Source organism: Chrysochloris asiatica, unplaced genomic scaffold (genome assembly GCF_000296735.1).
Source record: "Chrysochloris asiatica unplaced genomic scaffold, ChrAsi1.0 scaffold00067, whole genome shotgun sequence".
Taxonomy (NCBI): Eukaryota; Metazoa; Chordata; class Mammalia; order Afrosoricida; family Chrysochloridae; genus Chrysochloris; species Chrysochloris asiatica.
Window position 1 is genome coordinate 1,702,930 of NW_006408585.1, and position 8,557 is coordinate 1,711,486.

General features: G+C 41.0%; 1 pseudogene; it reads right to left on the minus strand.

Moving 5' to 3' along the window:
* Positions 1-8,288, minus strand: part of LOC102813046 — a 10,195-nt pseudogene extending 1,907 nt beyond the window's left edge.
* Positions 8,289-8,557: the final 269 nt, after the last annotated feature.

Consider the following 8,557-nt stretch of genomic DNA (forward strand, 5'->3'; position numbering starts at 1 on the left):
CAGGGTCGCTATGAGTCGGAACCGACTCCATGGCACATAACAACAACAACCAACCCAATGCACTGAGGAAATGGAGGAATCTTTCCATTCCAGTTGGAATTTTGAATAACTGCATCCATAAGCAGAAGTCCATCAAACTGTAGCAATTTACACTTGCTCACAGTATCAAGCATTTTTATCTTCATCTGGTTGAGTTCTGGTCAGTTAGCCATCCAAGCTAGGTCAAATAGGTATTAGCTGCAAGTTTGGGAGTTCATGCACAACTCCCTGCAATTCAGACCAGCTGGCTCTTCACTCTCAGCTCTAGCCCCCACTGGCTAGGTCAGAGCCCAAGGATTTGGGGATTCATACATTTCCCGAAACTTCAGACCAGCCAGGCATTCCTCTTCTCTCTCTTATCTGGAGGTCAATGGGTGTCAGTGAAACATGGCCAAGCTCAGTCCATATCTGCATTGCTCTAATTCATTTATTAAGTTTTAAACAGAACAGAGACAGAGACAGATCACCCAGATGAGAGAGACCATCAGCATGAGACCATTGTGGTGCCTATAGGATTCACATCCACGTGGCCAAATTATACAACACACAAAGTAATTTCATCACAAAATCATAATTGGTAGCAGATCAATTCATCACAGATGCAGGCAGGGCTATGGAAGCTGTAAAGGGACCATGATTGAGATATTGCAGATTAGAAAAGTTTACAGGATTGGTTTTGGGGTTCTCCAAATACTTGGTTGGGGAATGCCTCATATTCATGTGACCCTAGTACCCCAATTTACATTAAAGACATGCCCAGGCATATCCCTGAGAGGGCGACTGCTCCTTCTGGTGCTAGCTAGGGGAGTGTCCTTAATCTACTTCAAATGTACTTTGCCTGAGGACAAAGCTTCGACTTCCTGCTTTCCAGGAACTGCCTTGGGTATTATGGAAGTTCAGCAGTCTGATGTGTGCCTGAATTTATGTCAAAGTTCAAAATGGAGTTAAGCTTTGACTGCAGACCCAATGCCTTTAGATTTCAGGCTATAATGCAGTAGTTAGAATAATGCTTTCTGTCCTGGTTGTGTTGCCAAACCAAAACGAGGGTTTGCCACCTGTCACTGTAGTCAATCACAGAGATGGAAGAGATCCAATCCAAGCTTTATTAGCCAAAAGCCAACAGTCTGGAGGACAGAGAGAATAATTTCTCAAGACCGTCCTGACTTTCACAAAGAGCAGGCACATTATATAGGGTAAGTTACATTTGGATGTACACTTCATCTATTTTAACATCAAGATAGCATTCTTTGGCAAAAGAAACAATAAGGCAATAAACTTCAAACATTCTGCCTTTTAGGGAAACTGAAAACAATAAGTCAACAAACTTCCTCAAATAGTCTACCTTTAGGATCTCAGCTGCTTAATTCCTGAGATAGCTATCTAAGGAGCTCTGGTAGTGTAGTGGTTATGAATCGGGCTGCGAACCGCAAAGTCAGCAGTTCGAAATTACCAACTGTTTCGCTGGAGAAAGATGAGGCTTTCTGCTCCCATAAAGATTTGCAGCCTTGGAAACCCTGTACAGGGTCGCCATGAGTTAGAACCGACTCCACAGCACATACCAACAACAACATTCTCCTTGACCTACTCACCTTCTAGGACCACAGTCTATAAACAAACGTTCTCCTTTGCAGGGTCCTCACTTGAGACTCAATGACTAAACCAATTTATTTTGTTTAGGTCAGTAGATCCATGCTATCAGTTGGTGAAACTGGAGTTTCAACTGCAGGTAAGTATCTTCAGCCAGCCTCCCCAGTGAGAGATGCATTGAGTTATGCAGTTCACCTTTACAGATGCCATCAGCAGCAAACTTCCTATTCTAGGAAATTTGCACTACCAAATCCCGCTGTGTAAAGTCAAAAGGAAAGGCTAAATAAAACAACATAAAATTGGTTCTGTTACAGCAGAACGAAACATCGCCATCATCACAATTGCTGTTTTCCTTGAACCACTGCTGCTGCCATTGTGCCAATTCATATTGTTGGGGTGGGGGGTTCCCTCTTTTTTGCTGATGTCCAACTTTTGTAAGAATGATGTCTTAGAAAAGTGACTCGTCCGTCTTAATAATATGTCTGAAGTATGAGAGACAAAGTAGCATTCTGGTTGTATTTCTTCCAACACAAATTTATTTGCTCTTCGAGCAGTCCATGGGACCCTTAATATTATTCCCCAGCACTGTAACTCAAATACAACAGTTCTTCTACAATCTTCCTTATTCATTATCCAACTTTCACATCCGTAGGCGGTTACTGAAAATTCTATGGCTTGAGTCAGGCATCCTTTGTCCTGAAACTGACATCTTAGTTCTTGAACACTGTTACCAGGTCTTGTGCAGCTGATTTGCCTAATGCAGTATGTCGTTTGATTAAGTGCTGCTTCCATGAGTGTTGATAGTGAATCTAAGAAAAATGAGGTCTTTGACATCTGTAATCATTTTTCCATTTATCATGATGTTATTTATTTTTCCAGTAGTAAGAATTTTTGTCTTCCTTACATTGTTGTGCAATCCATACAAAAGACTATGATCTTTGATCTTCATCAATAAGTATTTTAAGACTTATTCAATTTCAGCAAGCAAGATTGTATTATCTACATGTCACAGGTTGTAAATGAGTCTTCCTCCAATCCTGATGTCGTGTTCTTCTTCATATAATCCAGTTTCTCAGATTATATACTCAGTGTACAAACTGAGTACGTAGGGTGAAACAATAAAACCCTATCCCACACCTTTCTTGATTTTAAACCATTCAGTGTCCCTTTGTTCTGTTTGAATGACTGCTTCTTGGTCTATGTACAGGTTCCTCATGAGCAAACTAAAGTGTTCTGTAATACTCATCCTCCACAATATCGTCCATAGCTTGTCATGATTCACACATCAAAAGCATTTGTGTAGTTAATAAAACACAAGTAAACATCTTTCTGGTATTCTCTGCTTTCAGCCAAGATCCATATGGTGTCAGCAATGATTTCTCTCTCTTATTCCACATACTTGTCTGAATCTGGCATTAACCTCTGGCAGTTCCCTGTCAATGCATTGTTGCAGCCATTTTGAAGGATATTATCTTTAGCAAAATTTTACTTGCATGTGATATTAATGATACTGTCCAATGATTTCTACATTCTAGTGGGTCACCTTCTTTTGGAAACTGTGCAAATAGGGATCTCTTCTGATCAGTTGGCCATGTAACTGTCTCCAAATATCTTGGCACAGATGAATGAATGCCTCCAGTACTACATAAGTTTGTTATAGATTTCAATTTGTATTCAATCAATTTCCAAAGCCTTGCTCTTTGTCAATGCCTTCAATGCACCTTGGACTTCTTCTTTCAGTATCATTGGTTCTTAGTCGTGTGCTACATCTTGAAATGGTTGAACCATTTCTTTTTGGTACAGTGACTCTGTATATTCATTCCATCCTCTTGATACTTTCTGAATCATTCAAAATTTTGTCTAAAGAATCCTTCAGTATGGCAAGTTGAAGCTTGAATTTTTCCTTAATTCTTTCAGCTTGAGAAATGCAGAGTGTGTTCTTTCCTTTTGGTTTTTGAACTCCAGATCTTTGCACATTTCATTATTACATTTGACTTCTTGAATTGCCCTTTGAAATTTTCTGTTCAACTCTTTTGCGTCCTCATTTCTTCCATTTACTTTAGCATCATTACACTGGAGAGCAAGTTGCAGAATCTCTTCTTATATCCATTTTGGTCTTTTTCTTCTTTCTTGCCTTCTTAATGACCTTTTGCTTTCTTCCTGTATGATGTTCTTGAGTCCATTCCACAAATCTTCTGGTTTTTGGTCATTGGTGTTTAATGCATCAAATCTGTTCTTTGAGATGATCTCTAAATTCAGGTGGGATATGTTCAAGGTCATATTTTAGCTCTTATGGACTTGTTTTCATTTTCTTCAGCTTCATCCTGAACTTGCATAGGAGCAATTGATGGTCTGTTCCACAGTCTGCCCATGGCCTTGTTTTAGCTGATGATACGGAGTTTTCTACAGTGTCTTTCCACAGATGTAGTTAATTTGATTTCTGTATATTCCATCTGGTGAGATCCATGTGTATAGTCATCTTTTATGTTGTTTAAAAGAGGTGTTTGCAATGAAGAAGTCATTGGTCGTGCACAATTCTGTCATGTAATCTCCAGCATCATTTCTATCACCAAGGCCATATTTTCCAACTACTGATCCTTCCTCTTTGTTTCCAACCTTTGCATTCCAATCACCATTAATTATCAATACACCTTGATTGTATGCTTGGTCAATTTCAGACTGAAGAAATTGGTAGAATTCTTCAACATCATCATCACTGCCTTAAGTGGTTGGTGCATAAATTTGAATAAAAGTGGTGTTAACTCGTCTTCCTTGTAGGCGGATGGATATTATCCTATCACAGACAGCATTATATTTCAAGATAGACCTTGAAATTTTCTTTTTAAGTGTAAATATGACATGCTTCCTCTTGAATTTGTCATTCTGGGTGTAGTAAACCATGTGATTTTCAGATTCAAAATGCTTAATACCAGTGCATTTCAGCTCACTAATGCCTAGGATGGAGTCACTACAGGATAAGCACTTGACACAAGATCAGTTTGAACTTCAAGGTTGGTGGTTCAAACTCACCAACTGCTCCTTAGAAACCCTATCCATGGTGGCTATGAGACAGAACTGACTTGATGGCTCTTAACAACAACAACAACAATGCCTTGGGTATAGATGTTTTTGTGTTCCATTTCATTTTTGACAACTTCCAATTTTCCTAGATTCATACATAATACATTCCATAGTCCAGATAGTAATGGTTGTTTGCACCTGTTTCTCCTCATTTTGAGTTGTGTCCCATCAGCAAATGAAGGTCCTGAAAGCCTTACTCCATGTGCATCATCATGGTCAACTCCACTTTGAGGAGGCAGCTCTTCACCGGTTGTATTTTAAATGCCTTCCTACTTGAAGGGCTCATCTTCTGGCACTATACCTGGCAATATCCTGGTGGTATTCATTTTGTTTCAACAATCAATATTCAATATTCTGGTGCTATCTGACGGTGTTTCACTGCTATTCGTAACTTTTTCAGTGGTTAAACATTCAGAAGTAGTCTGCCTTTCCTTCCAAGTCTGCCTTAGTCCTGAAGCTCAGCTGAAACCTGTCCACCATGGGTGATGCTGTTGGCATTCAAAATACCCATGTCATAGCTTCCAGCATCACAGCAACACACAAGCCACCACTGTGCAACAAACTAACAGAAAAATGATGGATAAAATTCCTACCATTCTTTGTTAGAGCAGTTCTAGAATGTAGCAATACTTATTGTAGAAAGTCAGATTTTTGGTGTTTCATACATTCTGTTTTAAAACACAGTTATTCTTGAAATCTTCATCAGCCAGCCATTTCCTTATAGGGTAAAATTATTTCACAGAAATGAAAAGCTATTTGCCACTGTTTTAGGGGGGAAAGATCCCTTATAAAATATATTTTGTTGGGATAAGGAGAAAAAAGACCTCCAAGTCAAATATATTTTATAGAGGCACTTTAATTACATCTTAAACAGGACAAAGACAAATCCTTCGATGATGGAAACCATCATGGTGCCCAGAGAGTTCCATGTTGCTAATTATAGAACAAAGGATATTTGTCACAAAATCATGATTGGCACATGAGTTCATTAGTGTCATAGGCAGGATAACAGAAGTTGAAAAGGGGCCATGATTGGAGTATGTACATTATTACACAGTAGAACAATCCACAGGCTTATTCTGGATGTCTCCAACTATGCCGTCCTGATACCCTAATTTCCATTATGGACCCGGGGGCAGGCAAGTCTCAGAGGAAAAGACTGCCCCTCCCTGGGCTGGCTAGGGCACTCAAAGAATCCAATTTCAAACACACTCTGCCTGAGGGTGAAACTTTTTACATTGCTGCTTTGTGGTCAGAATGAACTCCTTGAAGGTTGAATTTATTGTCAAGAATGAAAATGGGGTTGAGGTTCTGAAACTCTCAGGCCAATATCCCGTGGTATGTTGCTCTGCTACCCACCCTTCTATTATCTAATGCTTCCAGCTTGCCAACAGCGCTGCCATCCTATTTATCAGTATTCCATGCAAGACCCTTTTGCAAAGAGTAATGGCAGGGCCTCTCCAGCTTGAACCAGATCCGACAGCAGCAGAGTCCTTAGACCAGTGTCTTTCAATTGGCCTTGGACCCAAGCATCTCCAGAAAGGAACCCGTTATGTGACCCACTTTCCTCCCAGGACCCACTTTAGAAGTGAGGGGGTATCTGGAGAATATACAGGAGAACGTAGTACTCAATAGGCAGACCTCTACAGAAAGAGGCAGGTTAGAGGGCAGACAGGGGCAGGGAGAAGTTAGTATCCAGGAAGTCTAAAGGAATAAAGATCCCGGTGCCCCCAATTTGGGGAAATGTGCCGTAATTTGGTTATGAGACCTTGATTTGCTCCTTGTCCACACAGGCAGTAAATTCCTTCTGTTTCTCTTGCAGCCCAGTGTTGGCTTTATTTCAGTTAGTTATTAGAGCAGTACTAGAACCTGAGGTTGCCTGACTTCCGCAAATCAAATGATCAGAATGTAAACTCTAATACATCTGGTGTGGGCTCTTGGTGTGATGCTGTAGGATCAGACTGGACTGAGAACCACAAGTTCGGCAGTTCAAACCCACCAGCTGCTCCTTGGAAACCCTATACAGGATTGTTATGAATCAGAACTGACTGATGGCATTTCACATCAACAACATTAAAAGCTCTGTAGGATAAACACTAGACTATGTCCTGGTGTGGTGCTATGGATTAATATGCTGGACTGCAAGGTCAGTATGAACCTCAAGGTTGGCGGTTCAAGCTCACCAGGTGCTCATCGTATACGCTACACAGTGTTGTTATGTGTCAGAACTAACTTGGCTGCACTTAACAGCAACAACAATGAGCCACAAGGTCTGTGGTTCAAGTCTACCAGCCACTGCAGGAAAAAGATGGAACTTTCTGTTCCTGCAAAGATGTACAGCCTTGAAAACTCTGTACAGGGTCCCTGTAAGTGGCAACTGGCTCGGTGGCACTTAACAACAACAACACACAGAATATACATGGATTTGTTGCTGTTGGTAAGTGCCATCAACAGTTAGGACTCATAGCGACACTGTTTAGGGGTTCTGAGGAGTGGCTAATGGGTTTGAACTACCTACCTTGAGGTTAGCAATCTAGTGTTTATCCTACAGTGCTTCAGAAGGACTCTCAATATACATGGGTTGTTGTTATTGTTGTTAGGTACCGACCCATAGCGACAGCAAAACGAAACACTGCCCAATCCTGGGCCAACCTTGCTACTATTGTCATACTTGAGTCTATCGATGCTGCCACTTGGCCAATCCATCTCATTGGGGGTCTTCCTCTTTTTCTCTGACCCTCCACCTTACCAAACATGATATCCTTCTCCAGTGACTGGTCCCTCCTAGCAATGTCCGAAGTATGAGAGACAAAGTTTGGCCACCTTGGCCTCCAAGGAGCACTCTGGCTGCACTTATTCCAACACAGATCTTTTGGTTCTTTTGGCAGCCCATGATACTTTCAATATTCTCCTCCAACACCATAACTCAAAAGCATCAATTCTTCTACGGTCTTCCTTATTCACTGTCCAGCTTTCACATGCATATGAGGTTATTGAAAATACCATGGCTTGGGTCAGGTGAACCTTAGTCCTCAAGCTGACATCTTTGCTCTTCAGCACTTTAAAAAGGTCTTGTGCAGCAGATTTGCCCAATGCAATACGTCGTTTGATTTCTTGACTGCTGCTTCCATGAGGTTGATAATTGATGCAAAAAGAATGAAGTTCTTGAGAACTTCAATCTTTTCTCCATTGGTAAGAATGTTGTTTATTGGTTCAGTGGTGAGGATTTTTGTTTTCTTTACATTGAGATCTAATCCATACTGAAGGCTGTGCTCTTTGATCTTCATCAGTAAATATTTTAAGTCCTCTTCACTTTCAACAAGCAAGGTTGTATCATCTGCATATCGCAGGTTGTTAATGAGTCTTCCTCCAATCCTGATGCCACATTTTTCTTCATATAACCCAGCGTCTTGGATTATTTGCTCCTCAGCATACAGGTTGTTGGCCAGCAGCATGTCCCTGATCTCAGTGAGGTCTTCCTTGGTGAACACAAACCCCACATTTTCCCGGATGTGAGACAACCGTTTCTCTAGAGCTCTCAGAGTACACCTTCCTAGTGCATCATGGTGTTCCTGAACCATGGCCTTCTCACGCAGGGACTTTCAGAACTGCTGCATCTGCTTGGAACCCACATTTTCTGCTCCTACGATGAAGCATTTTAGAGAATCATCCAAAAGTTGCATGATCTTAAGGAAGTAGTTTGACTTCCAGGTCACCCTGTTTTCCCTGGGCATCACAGTGGTGCATCAGGGATTGCCACGTGGGGTTTAAAGACGATGTCACTCTCTCAATGATGCCTGATGAACGAAGAGGGTTTGGATTTTTGAAACACAAAAATTGGATGTTGTAC